Source organism: Sitophilus oryzae, unplaced genomic scaffold, assembly GCF_002938485.1.
Source record: "Sitophilus oryzae breed Bouriz unplaced genomic scaffold, Soryzae_2.0 scaffold_1067_pilon_pilon, whole genome shotgun sequence".
In the NCBI taxonomy this organism is placed as follows: domain Eukaryota; kingdom Metazoa; phylum Arthropoda; class Insecta; order Coleoptera; family Curculionidae; genus Sitophilus; species Sitophilus oryzae.
Genome location: NW_022145690.1, coordinates 2,469,597 through 2,484,962, shown reverse-complemented (window position 1 = coordinate 2,484,962; position 15,366 = coordinate 2,469,597). Strand labels below are relative to the sequence as shown.

General features: G+C 31.3%; 1 protein-coding gene across 1 annotated transcript in view; it reads right to left on the bottom strand.

Moving 5' to 3' along the window:
- Positions 1-15,067, bottom strand: part of LOC115879914 (BMP-binding endothelial regulator protein-like) — a 279,965-nt gene extending 264,898 nt beyond the window's left edge. The window contains exon 1 of the mRNA XM_030896970.1: positions 14,608-15,067. The gene's annotated coding sequence lies outside the window, so the exon portion shown is untranslated. The remainder of the gene's footprint in view (positions 1-14,607) is intronic.
- Positions 15,068-15,366: the final 299 nt, after the last annotated feature.

Sequence of the window (15,366 nt, the reverse complement as noted above, 5' to 3'; positions counted from 1 at the left end):
ACCTACGTATATTTTAAATTTAAATTGAAAATCCTAAAAAAATTACCTATTTGAATTAGGATATTAGAAACTAGGCATATTAGTAATACGTTAGGCATACCTATAAACTACAAAAATAAATCGCTACTAATTTTCAAGTTAAACCACAGTACTAATAAAATAGCCACACCCTATAATATACACAGTACATCAATTCACTAATTCACTACGTACGTGCGTATTACTGCGTATGTAGTGTACGTATTTTGGTTTAAAGCTAATTTAACCAAGCAACAGTTCCCGTAGTATGTTGTTTTGCCGGTCCCCGGTCCCGGGTCCAGTGCTTGCAAAGATGCAAAGTACAATGATAATGGTGGATTGTACGTTTCGTACAATAAAATTGTACGACACGTACACCGTACATTGAAATGTATCGTACATTTTGTACGACACGCACACGTACTTCCCATCTCTAGCACGAAGGGTTGTCGTCTCGGCGCTCTCAGTGATGAGGTGTTCTGCTGTTTCCCACATTTTTCCCACAGAATCTACATTCGCCGTTGTTTTTCAGCTTCAGTCTACTGTGGTGTTCGTTGAGGAGACAGTGTCCTGTTAGAAACCTCGTGACAATCCGAAGATTGTTCTTACTTAAATCAAGGAAAATCTTTGATGATGAAAAGATTAGAGAAAAAGTCATTATATATATATATATATATATATATATATATATATATATATATATATATATATATATATATATATATATATATATATATATATATATATATATATATATATATATATATATATATATATATATATATATATATATATATATATATATATAAGAGATTTAAATTTCAATTTTTTACAAATTAATTATTATTAAACAGATCAGTATTAAAGAAAAATAAGAAGATAAGTATCACGAACTACTCCTTTGTTTTTCTCTTTTGCACTCGACCAAATAATGTTAAGTGACACGTATCAAGATGGTAATGAAAGTGTCAATCGTAAAATTACTAATTACTAGTGCGCAACAATTAAGTTGATTATTCCAATGATACGTCTTGCAAGGCAGAGACGTTCAGCATTGTTTAGGTGTTAATTTTATTCACAAATTAAATATTAATAGCTAAGAAATATAACAATAAAGAATATTGTTAATTGTTAGTTTCTAATAACTTTGGTGAAATATATAATTAATCATCCACAAAATCAATATATTATTTATATACCGTATGATCGAAAAAAAAACGGCGTCAGTAATATCTATGATATGAAGATCGCTGTGAATTTATATGAAAATTTATATGGGAAATGTCATCGATCGTCATTTCCCAGCCAACTAGACGCCGTTTTTTTCGATCTTACAGTACTACTTAGGGTGTAAATAAATTAGTGCGAAAAAAGTCGGGAGGTGATTACACTATGAAAAATAAAACGTGGTTTTCATTTTTAACAGTGCAGGGTTTAAACTTATTAAATTATACAGGAAGAACCAAATTCACTAAAAATATCCTAATAGGGAATTTGCACATTTTTTTTAATTAAAGCCAGTGGTTAGAATGCGAAATAGTAATACCAATAATCTTTGAAAAATTAACATACAGCCTCTAAAAATATAGTAATTAATTATTCCCATTTTGGCCTAGCTCCGCTCACCTGAGACCTAAGCCGAAGAGAATCACTCTAAATAGTTTATTTGTCCCTACTTAAACCTAATGATATCATGATGTAAAGCAAATAAGAAAGATGTATCTTAGACCTACAATTCAGGCGCATGCTATAAGCCGACATGTTAGACGTTCAATTCAACGTTTTAGTTCTTTGCAACCCGCCATGAACTTTATTCTCAACTAAAAATATTAAATGAGGGATGTCATCAAAAAGAACAAGTCGGAATTTTGTACAGTTCAACATAAAAAAGTTAGAAAATTGTCACTCTCTGTGCTTATAGAATCCTTGGTTCCATATTATCCCCCCCCCCCTGTTTTAATCGTGTTCGCACGATTAAAACAGTCAGTTATCATCAGTATATTTTTAGAAATTTCAAAAAAATATTTTTGCTGATTCATTTACACCCTCTATATATTTCGAGAAATTACATTAAAATACTATCAGTTACAGATCTAAATATTTAAGATAATTATTAAGATTATCTTTATCAGATATCGATTAAAAAGTAAATAATGATTCATGGACAACTTATGCAAATTATATTAACGCGAAACAATAAAGTCGAATTACTGTACGGTAATCTCATACTGATAATAAATAGATAATAAATAGCTTTGAGACGCGTAGAATTTTTATTTTTATTTACCTAACACCTGCGTTCCAGAACATAGCAGAATTATCGCGAGATACAGAGCGTTGAATATCTATCTAAATCAACTGTTTCTTTAATTATGTATCATAATATGGTATTATGGTTTAGCAATTATATATAGTTTGATTTGGTCATTGCACACGTCAGTTGGCTTGGAAATGAACATCTCTATTATTTTATATATAGACTTAATATGGGAATTGTCTTTGATAGTAATTTACAAGCCAACTAATTAAAAAATAAATAGGAGAATAAACAGAAATATTTAAACATAAAACGTAGAAAGATGGAAAACAAGCAATAAATCTTATCCGATAGTCAAGGAGCCTTAAGAACGATCAACTCAGTAACCATCGATTCGAAATTGGTCAAAGGATGCCTAGAGAAACTGAGCAAATTAAGCAAAGAAAATAAAGTCCTCCTATTCTATGCCAGCCCACGAAGGGATTGAAGGTAATGAAAAAGCAAACAATCTAGCTAAAAGGAGCAAACACTCACTGACTAACTGGACCAGAACCGTTTTGCTTTCCAAATGGAAACCAATTTAAAGCGGAACTGAAGATCCTGGAAGACTCCATCCGTAACATGGAATGGGAATCCTTCAACGGTCTAAGACACTCAAAGACATTTCTCAGGACTTACGACCGAGAAAAAGTATAAAGATTTCCTTTGATTTAGGTTAGGTTAGGTTGCTAGGGTTTGGGATCATGTTTGATCCCTCACCCAGAGGCCTTGGGCCCATTGCGATCTGTATTATTGTACCAAACCTTCCTCTCATTCTTTCTTTGCGTTAAGGCATTTTCAGCCCTTTGCAAAGTTCCTGATGTCGCTAATGTCGGTTTCCGCTGCTTCCTCTAGACCCTCCAAAAAAACTTGCCCTAAAGTTTTAAAGCGTCGGTATTCCAGTGCCGGACAGTGGCAGAGCAGGTGCTCTATGGTTTCTTCTTCCTCTCCGCATCCTCTGCAGTAGTCGTCGTTGGAAATCTTCCATCCCACGAGGTTTACCCCCGTGGGCCAGTTTCAAGTGATGACACCTAGAATTATTCGTACTAGGTTCTTTTTGTGCTCTAGTAGTTGTTTTATTTTTTTGCTATCTACCATTGGCCATAGCCTTCGAGCTGTAGCGCAGTCCTCAGGGTGTTGCCACGTCTCTTGCTGCTTGGCCTTGATGGTAGTTTCTATGGCTTCCCTCAGTATGTTGATCGTCACAAGTGGTGGGTCATCAGCCACAACATCTCCCCTGGCCCCCTCTTTGGCGAGTCTGTTTACAGAGTTAGTAGATCGCCGAGTAGCGACAGCAACCGTCGGCTCTTTTGATGTGGTGGGACCAAATTTTCTTTCTCTCTCTTTTGACGTGTTTGACAGATAGACTACGTATTTAACTGCTCAACTTATGAAGTGGTCCTATAAACATGGTATACACTGCTCATAATTTGAAGTGGAATTAATTATAAAGTTTAATACATATGTTTTTGTTTTCTTTTATCCTTATTTCTAAATTTGGATGTATAAAATATCTTACAGCTAATAAATAATTAAAAAAACGATTCGTTGCCTGAAGTATACTTGAAATAAAGTACATAGAGATATTTGATAAATGACAATAGTGACAACTTCGCTTCTTCATATGACAGATAACCTACTTATTTCGCGCAGCCGCAAAAAAAATTGAAAACGGGACTGTCACTACTCGTCGGTTTACTTACTCTGCTGTCTACTTCTTGATTGTCCACCACATTGCTGTGGCCTGGCACCCAGATTAACCCCGCCTTGACGCAGCCAGGACAGTGCTTCACAGTTTCGATTTCCATGGTAATGCTTCTTAAAGCGCTTTTCCTTTGATTTAAGTAAGAACAATCTTCGGATTGTCACGGGGTTTGGTTTGGTTTGGTAACAAAAACAGAATATTTTTTCAGAAGGCAAAGAAGTGTTGAACATAATGTTAAGATCAACCAGTCCAGTTATTAAAACCAAACCAAACCTAAGAAAATTCAAGGATAAAACATATCGCTAGACTATTTAAGTCACTGGATATCAAAGATATCATCATAGCAATAGTTGCGCTTCTGGAGTGCCGCTATACATTCGTTCGTAATGTATTATTTACAATACACAATAATACAATAAATTTGGAAAATTTTCCTCCAAAAACAAGATTACAAAAATCAAGACATCTTTAAAAAGTTTTTACCAAACAAATGTCTTAAGTACTTTATAAATAAAAAGATAGTTACTTCCGTGTTACCAAATAAACTACTAATAAAGAACAATAAGATATTTGTATTGAATTTAGTAAAAACCAGTACCTTAATTTTATAACATATAAATCTATAAGTAATGTTACCTGGAATGTTATAATATAATCTGTTAACTGATCTTTCATGAACACGAAACATAACAAAAATACTGGAACGCAGTCTTTTTTTTTGTTATCTGATATTGATAATTTAGATTTGAATTACGCGGATTTTTTTATTGTTGTTCGCGGCCCAGTTAATGTTATCGTCAGCTAATTAAATGGCAGAGAGCATGTTGGCACAAGTTCTTTTGTTACGTTTTTGTTTACATTGACGCATAATCCTACCGACTCGCTGTTGCGAAACATTTGAACATAAATCGACATCAATTACGCGGGTCGTGACTCGTACAAATTCAAATTATCACTCAACTGTTTAAGCTGAATCCAAAGGAACATTTCTTTTGACCATCTTGTTTTAGTCGAAAACATTTCAAAACAATAAGAATGTTCTTTTGATGAATTCTAAAGTGCGGTTACTTGTATTCGTCTTTTATTCTCAACGACCACGCATTTTTCAGTCCAAAACTAGCAACCTCTATAGTTTTGAATATTACTTTATTACTTATACAGTGATCATAAAAATCATAATTTTTTAGTTATTATTATGTTTAATACTTATTTTGGTGATCGGTACTAAATAAATTATCGATTACCAACGATAATTTATTTTTTTGTGCACAAATTGCACATATTGATCTACAAAAACGTCAAAATATATTTTTATTATTGTTTTAAACGTATATACAGGGTGAGCCTTAAATAAGTGCAAATATTTTTAGAGGTAGTATATTTCGACCCTAGAAACATGATAATCAATTTTTTTTCGCTAATAAAGCTAAGATTTTAAAAATTTGAAATTTTTTGATAAATTTTTTGGATTTTTTTTTAGTTTTTAGTTAATAAACATAATTTCTTGGTAATATGACAAGATAAGTAGTAGTTAAAATTTTCAAGAAAGAAAACTTAGAAAAGAGCCGTGATTCTCAAAATTTAAGCCAAAAAAATATTTTTGCAAATTTTCAAAGTAAAATAACTCGGTTGTTTTGGATTTATTTGAAAAACGCTAAAGAAAAAATCCGTTTATTTTATCGACATCGACTAGTACTGAAAATATTTGCACTTATTTAAGACTCACCCTGTATAATTATAAGCCATCTGAGACCCCATCAGTGTAATATACGTATAATAATAACATTAAGTGTCGATTTTTAGAAAAATACTTCACACACAGCGGTCACCATAGAACAGAATAGTGACTGGAGAGAAAAGAATGAGTGGGGGGGAGTTAATCACCGCAACCTTACAGATCTATTGTGTCCCCCTTTCTTGAGTTATAACTCATCGTACAGTCCCAGGTCAGGGTACAGAGGGTAGTTCTCCATCTCCAATATCAGTAGTACCACAGTTTATCGCACGAATGGTTGCTGTCTCGACGCACTCAGTAATGAGGTATTCTGGTGTTTCCCCATTTTGCCCAGAGAATCTGGAATCGCCGTTTTTTTTACGGCTATGGTAACTTTGCTATTGATATCAAGGCAAACACCTAACTTAAATTTTTAATGTTTAAAAAAATCTGTGGACAAGACCAATAGATATTGTATTCTAAAAATCACATTTTTAATATTTTTTACAATAGATACGAGCACATACAGGATGTTTCAAAAATCATGTGTCATCTTTCGTGGGGAGATTCCTTCCGTAAAAAAAAAAGATTTTTTTTAGATCAACATAGGTCCGATTCTACTTTATTTCGTAGCTACAAGTTAGTCTTAATTTTTTTATTATTATTGGATTCGGTATCACTGGAATATTTTGTTAAAAAAAACATGTGCGCCAACCTAACCACTTACTTTTTCCTCTTATTAGCAAAATTGTGTAGGCCGTTTAATGCCGATTAAAAGTTGTCCTAATATAAGCTTCTTTTTTTTTCAAGAAGCAAACCTGCCACAACAGTGGACATTATTTGTAAATCGTAATGAAAAACAGTATTAAAAATTGTATTGAATATTAGAGAGACAAAATTATCTTAAAGTCACTTTGAAAACTGAATATAATCAACTAGCAACGGCATTAATTCTTGTAGATATACCTATAAAAATTATATTACATCTCATAATAAAATATATTACATATACTATGTACTTTTCCTAAATTAAAACATTAAGCCATCACCGTAGCGTCACGTTGAATAAACGAGAACCGTCATTCTTTACAAAAAAATAACGTCAAAAAACGTAATAATAACACGTCATTTATTGGTAATAAATGCCCCATGAGGAAACCGTACCGGAAAGATTTGAAGTCATAATTTTATGACAGCATATCGACATCAAGGTGTTGGGTTATAATTGAGAGAATGCATTTAAAGAAATTATGGTGATATTTAAAGTCTGGAAATTAAATTTTCTTTTAATTATCTCATAAAAAAAGAAATATTGGCGACAAAAATATAATAACTTTTCAAATTATACTCTTAGTTCAATATACATACAGGGTCCGGCAGTAGTGCGTCGGGCATCTGTAGCTCCTAGAATAAAAAACTTGAGAATTTTGTTTAAGTGCTAACCTAAAGTATGTACCAGGATGTATATCAGGAAAATATTTTAACTTCTATAGGGTGGCTCAAAAAAGTGTGAGTGGACCTGGATGATTTTTTTTAAATGGAACACCCTGTATATTATTGCATTTTCGGCTTCCTTTCAGATCACTTTACGTAACCCTAAGATATGAATAAATATATTTCGATAGTTTCAGAGATATTAAAAAATAAATCAAAAATATATATTTTTCAGCCCTTCTTAAAAAAAATTATTAAAAATACAAGAACTGTTCTGAAATCAAAACTATATTAGGTATTTACTTTAGATGGTCTGTACTTACTTTGCTATAAATATGAAAATCGTAAATCATACAGGATGTTCAAAATATAAAATAATTTTTCTTCGTTTTTTAAAATGGAACACCCTGTATATTATTTTTTCAATAGACGAAGAATTAAAAAATGAACATTTTTTGTATTTAGAGTATTTCAAAATTTTTAACGGTTTTGCAGATATTTGCGGTTTTATATTTCATATGGCATTTTCCAGAGTAAATTTTTATCAAAGCCACACCCAATGATTTTTCTCTCGTATTTTACCATTGAAAACGCCATATGAAATAATACTGCGTGTATCTGCGAAACCGTTAAAAATTTTGAAATACTCTAAATACAAAAAATGTTCATTTTTTAACTCTCCATCTAATAAAAAAATAATATACAGGGTGTTCCATTTAAATAAACAAAGAAAAAATATATTTTATATTTTAGAAAGTTTGGCGTAGAACATTGAACATCCTGTATGATTTACGATTACCATATTTTTAGCAAAGTAAGAACAGACCATCTAAAGTAAATACCTAATATAGTTTTGATTTCAGAACAGTTCCTGTGTTTTTAATAGTTTTTTTAAGAAGGGCTGAAAAATATATATTTTTGATTTGTTTTTTAATATCTCTGAAACTATCGAAATATATTTATTCATATCTTAGGTTATGTAAAGTGATCTGAAAGGAAGCCAAAATGCAATAATATACAGGGTATTCCAAAAAAAATCATCCAGATCCACTCACACTTTTTGAGCCACCCTATAGAAGTTAAAATATTTTCCTGAAATACATCCTGGTACATACTTTAGGTTTGCACTTAAACAAAATTCTCAAGTTTTTTATTCTAGGAGCTCAGTATGCCTGACGCACTATTGCCGGACCCTGTATATCTGAAAATAGTTTTTATAAGAAAAGAACATTTGAGTAGAACTCATAAATGACAAAGTCAATTTCAATTTTTCAATAGAAAAAAAGACAATGTCAGCTGAAGTCACCAACAACAACTGATTTTATTTGTTGTTGCTCACTTAACGCCAATTGACGAAATGGAATTTTAGTCAAATAATATTATTATTTTCGCTAGGAGATAACTATGAAATTTAAAGCTTAATTAAGATTAATTAAACTAAGAGTAAATTAACGGCGGCTTCTTTGAAGATCAAAGCATTAATGAATAAACTGGGCCAGATCCGCTGTAAATCACAACAATTTACTCTAAGATTCCGAATATTACCAACGCTTTATAATAAGTGCGTGTACGTTCGGCTAGCAAAATGTTTGTGTTTTTTACGAAAACTAGGCATCTATTCAGTTATATTCTTAGCCTTTAAATTACGATAATTCAGTTTTTTGTTTACTAATCAATTAATAGATCTGCTTATTATACTGCACTGGTGTATCATAGAGCAACCTAAATTGCATTGCATTACACCAAAACATTGGTCATAAGCTTTAGTGTGCTTGTATATTGTATCCCCCTTTCTTGGTTTTTGCTGCCGAATTACTAGAATACAGTATTTCAAGGCAGATGACGCATCTATTCGATAATTTTTATTCGAATAGTTTTCAACGAATGTTTTTTTACTAGCTATCGAATTATTCGAATGAATTGCAACTATCGAATGTTTCGATAGTATTCATTCGATAGTTCCCACTACTAATAAGGAGTTCTGGTGTTTCCCCATTTTCACTACAGCATCTGTTTTCGGCGTTGTTTCTTAGCTTTAATATACTGGGGTGTTCAATGAGTAGGCATTGTCCTATTAAAAAAACCGTGACAATCCGAAGACTGTTCTTACTTAAATGAAGGAAAATCTTTGAATTTTCTCGGTCATAAGTCCTGAAAAATTTCTTCAAGTGTCTTAGATCGTTGGAAAATTCCCATTACAAGTTCCAGATAGAGTTGGCCCAAGTTCCTGAGTTCTGCTTTAAGGTGGTTTCCACTTGGGAAACAAAACAGTTCTGGTTAGTGGATTGCTCCCTTTCTAGCTAGCTTTGGTTTTTTATTACCTTCTATCCCTTGGTACGCTGGCACCCAGAGTAAGAGGACTTTTCTTTGCGTAATTTGTTCAGCTTCTCTTGGTCAAAGGATTTTGACCAACTTCGAATTGATGGCTACTGCGTTGATAGGTCTTAAAGCAAGGCTGCTTGGCTATCGGATCAGATGGCTATTTCTTGTTTCCAATAGTTCCTATCTAAGATAAATTGCAAGGATTTTTCGATAGCGTAGATTTCTGCCTAAAAGATGCTGGCGTTGGTGCCCATTGCTTTGGAGTATTTAGTGCGCTTAGTGCATGTTGTACCTTATGTCACTTAATATACACTGTGTTAAATAGTATCTTTAGTAATTTAATGCTAATGAAACGTTAACTAAAGGAACGTTTAGAATGTATACCGAAAGTTTTTATTTTTCAATATTTTATGTTAAATCAGCAGTTCTTTTTTTTAAATGTTTGCAATAGTAGAGAAAACACTATTTGTAATAACTTAAAATGATAATTTTTCAATTACCGCACATATTATTTTGCAAAAGACAGCAAGAGCCTTGCATGCTTGGTTTTGGTCTTAGTCTTGCACTTTTCGATCTTCGTCTTGGTCTTGCAGATCCAACGCTAGTCTTGGTAATGGTCTTGCATTTTATGCTAATTTCGACAAACGGCGTTCAAAAAATTACAGAAAATGCCATTCACCACACGCCAATTAAAATGACCATCGACTACTGTCACTATTATATATTTTCATGGACAGACTTTAGATTCTTTAAACAAGCATTATTTTCTATTAAATGTCAAAAACAAACATTTACAGTTCTAGTGTATCATAATACGCATTACATGTATTTATTATTTGTATTATTTACAAATATCATAATGCACATTTATTTGTTTCACGTTCATTCTGTAATTTATCTCTTTCCATAAAAGAATAAAAATATCCAGCTGAAAACAGGAAATATTAAAAATCTTAAGAAATAGATGATATTTCTAATCAAATATTTCTCGTAAAATGAATGAACTTTAAGCGGTGAATAGCGATATTAGAATTCCGATATTACAAAGATTGTTAGTAATCTAGAAAAGAAAAAAACAAGATAAATGGAAAGTCGATAACCCAAAATAAATCATCTTTAATTTGATAGCGAACAAAAAATGTTATTTCCAATTTCTAAAACTATTTCAATTTGTAAGGGATAGCACAAATTCGATAAATTAGAATCGTATCTTGTTCTAAATGAGAAGTAAGTGATTTTTTATGTTAATAACTTTCAAATCAATAAATCTGAAAAATCTTATATACAGAATGTCTTTTACATAAGTGTCGATACGATTTGTTATATGATAACCAAATGACCTATCACAATAAATGTATATGGACAAATAAAGGTTGATTATCACTATACCTTCCATATCAGCTCCCTTCCGTTTGCCATCCGTTTACATAAAATATTAATAACATGTAAATGAATAGGACAATGCACACTATCCGTTCCGTTTCCCTTCCGTTCCATATCATTTCCTTCCATACATTTTTTTGACGGAAGAACTGAAGCGTATCGGAAACAGCGTTGTCAAGTTACATTTGTACCAACTCTGTTAAAATTTTGCTGATATTTATTTATTCTTTCGCCTCTTAATTCAATCTATTGCTTTTTTCAACAGATATAAATTTTTAAAATAAAATTTTCGTAATGATATAAATTGTACAATATAAAGTATGGAACTGATACGGAACGGAGGCTTACGTATAGCGTCAACACAATAAAAATACGGAGCGAATATGAAATGGATATGGAATGGAAACGGAAGGTATAGTGACAACCAACCTTAAGAATGCAAATAATATACAAATAATTTAGATCTAGTCATCACTTCATTTAGTCAACTGTTTTAATAAAAAAAATATCAGTAAATTAGCCTGCCCAACTGTTATAAAGATTTTTCATTGTATCTTCAAAATATTGAAAAATTCTACTTTCAATTGTAGAGCTTCCAATACAGATCTAATTGAATTACAGGAATGTATTTATAAAACCGTTAGTTACCTTTAACTAAAATAATTAAATTAAATTAATTACTGAAAAGCTTAATTTAGCATACTAATTCGTTTAAAAAACTCGTTCCTCTAACAAATAAATATTTAATTAGCTAATAGACTGAATATATTTATTAGATTAAAAATACATCTAGTCTATAAAATCTATTGGCATAATCCTACTCTTAACTTTAAATTCTTGTAGATAATAAAATACTTTACGAAATCTTGATGTGCTTTGTATTTTTTGATATTTTAATGCTACTATCATCATCATTTTTAACTTATTCAACCATTTCCAATTATGGTGTAGCCTTCCTCACATGTTTAGATACTCTCGTTGTAGTTGGACCCATTGTTGTCTATTGATGGCTATGCGGGCACAAGTTATCCCTGCTAATTTCCTAATATCATGAGCCCATCTGAAGTTTGATATTCGTCTAGGTCTTTTAATTCCTCGTGGGTACCATGTTATAATGTTTGTGGTCCATCTCTTGTCAGTCCCTCTTGCCAGATGACCTGCCTATTGTCACTTAAGGGATTTGATTCTGTGGATGACATCTATTACCTGTGTCTTATCCATTCTATTCTTTTACGGTCTTTCTTGGTTATTTCCAGCATATTTTATTCCATTGAGCGTTGTGCGACCTGCAGTTTCTTTCGTTTAGAGTGTCCAGGTTTCGCATACAAAGGTCATGACTGGTAATATACACATTGGTCGAATGTTTTCTTCTTTAGGTAAAATGACATTCTAGATTTGATTATGTTTGAATTTATTTCATAAGTACTCCATGCTATTTTAATGTTATAGGTAGTAGAAAATAATTAACTCCTAAAGTATCAATCAGATGTAAGTCTACATTAAAAGTAAGTAGTATGCTCTGTATATATGATGTGTAAATGTAACCCGACATATAACCAAAAAAGTATGATGATCAAGAGTGCTTGATGACAAATAATATTTGCAAATCATACGGTATAAATGAAGCAGTTTTTTTTAAAGTAGGTAATTAAAATAATTGCAAGTATACTTGAGGGTAAAACTATTAATCATTATATTATTTTTTCAATTCTTAAACAAATAAAGAAAACTTTATAAAAATGGATACCTAGCGATTAAAAAATATTAATTTTTTGTGTTCAAATTAAATAACAAACACTTTGTTATAAAATATTATAAACATGGCATATGATTAATTAAAATTATAAAAGATATTTAATCGCGATAATTAAAAAATGATATGATGAAATCCTGTGAAATGAGATGACGGAAAGTTTAATTCAATTTAAATTAATAAGTATTTTTTTGCCGTTAAAGTTTTATAATGGTAGAAATATAAGATATATTTATATATAAACGTTTTATATTATAATTGTTATATAGTTAATTTAGAAGAATATTCCTTGCTTAGAATTATTTATATTTTAAGAACTATATTATACTTAATTATAATGTCTACTAAAAACTGTTAAGTAGTGGTATAGCTTGATTACTAATTAAAGTTACGTATTTATCTATTGGATATCAAAAGAAACACAATAGAATTAAAATATCAAATCAATGAGAATCATATTAGACTCAATATTAAAACAGTACAGTTGAAATCTAAAAATCAATATTTTTATTGACATAGAAGTATGTCATGTATAATTAATTATATTAGGTATATGTTACTGACCGTAATATGTAAAATTACGTACGATATTTTCAGGGGTATCGGTCAATAACTAAAATATTTTTCAAAATCTACATTTCAGTTTATTTTAAAACCCCATTCTCACTATGCGCTGATGCGGTTCGTCAATGCGTTGATTTGATGCTCCAATGGGTCGATGCGATAGGTTGTAATGCGGTTCGGCGGAATATAGGTTTTTGAACGCACTATGAAAAGAAATATCACAAATAAAATAGACAAATTTCAAAACGACCTAACGAATCGCATCGACGAACTGCATCATGCCCATTATGCGTGCATGGGCGCATGGAGGTATCAAATCGACGCATCACTGCATAGTGAGTATGAGGTATAAAATAATATACAGATATCTCTAGGTAATGTTACATTATAAAACAAAAAATTCAAATTATATTCTAAACGAAATTAGTATTAAATTATATTGCATACTACGTTACTATTTATAGGCAAAATTGTTTCATAATTAATCATTATATTTCACAAATTAACTAAATATAAATTTGCAAAATAATAAAAAAATATGGTATGTATTAATATTTTTTTAATATATTACTGATACTTATAATATTAATTAATAATGATTAAACTTGCAAAAAATTGCCTAACAACCTAACTCAAAAGAATTGCCTCAAATCGGATGATATACAATTACCCGTATAATTAAAAGAAAATAAATAAATACAAGTTTATTAAAAATATTTAAAATCTAGTATGTATTTAAAAATTATGGAAAAGAAACTAAAGAAAAAATAATTCAGTTTATAATAAAATCTAATAAAAACAAAAAAGTAAACCAAACTGCAAAGTCCTAGAAAGAAACTCAAACTCTGTCTACAACTTCTCAAAAGAATCGACAAACGAGCAAGAGAAACTGCAAAGAATTATCACAAATTTTTTAACAGTAATAGAGAATGAAAATAGAAATAAGAAAAATTAATTTACAACACCCCAGTTTTTATAAATAAATTATTTTTAAAAAATAATATATAAACTATTTAAAAGGAAATAGTGACCATTTTTCGTTACTGTTTAAAACGTAGAATTGTTTCATAATAATTTGTAATTAGTAAATAATAGGGATATAATAATATTTACTTATTATAAGTTATTATGAAGCCATTTTAAATTTTATAATAAAATGAAATGTCATAATAATAAAGTAAAAAAATTAAATTATTCACCTTTACAAACAATTAAAAAAGTGTAAAATAAAAATATATTATACCTATCTAATATCAACTAATGCGATTGAAGAAGAAAATATAAAAAAATTGTATATTTTTTTGTTAGTAAATTTAACAAAATAAATTTTTAAAAAATTATATAAAACGTAATCTATAATATGTATTATTAACTATTTAAAGTTAATAATATAGTTAAAAAAGCATAAGATCACTTACAGAAAATTCGCAGAAATCTCTGAGAAAGAAAAATAAACCAATCTTTAAGTCCAGCAAGAATCTCGCAACTCCTCCAAAAAACAGAAAAAAAAACAAAAAAACCCACTAAACCTCAAAAAGGCGAAAAGTTAAGAATTGGCGCCAAAAAACGCGGAGATCGCCGTCGAAACTGAAACGCGCCGAGCGTCGGAAAAAACTGTCGTGGTAGTCGTCGTCGTCGTTCGGCGACGCGCGTTCGAAACTGATGTCGGCGCTCTGTTGCGGAGGTCCGTCCGTCCGTGGCCGTCGCCGTTACGGTTTCCCCTCTACCGGAACGTATATAGGATTGAAACGACGCGAGGACGTGGCCGCGAGACGCGCGAATCCTGCGGAATCGACGCCAGGATCAGGATTCGCAGCGTCCGCCGGCGGCCGAGTCCTTTTGAGCGGCGCGACGCCCACGCGACGGCGGGGGAGGCGGTGGCCGCTACTGCTGCTGCCGCTGCCGCGACGGGCTGGATTCGAGTCGAATGTAGCGAAACGATAGACAATATCACGTATAGGTATGTGTTACAGGCAGAGTTTGAAATCCGACATTGTATAGAATTCCTTTAGGTATTATACAAAATTCCAAAAACTATAGTTATACAGGGTGGTCCGAATTGTATTCCGGAAACTTTGGCAGCATATTCTGCAGATAAAAATAGGTGAAAAAGTTCGTATAAATGTATGTCCTAAAATGCTTAGTTTCGGAGATACAGGGTGTAGAAATTTCATTTT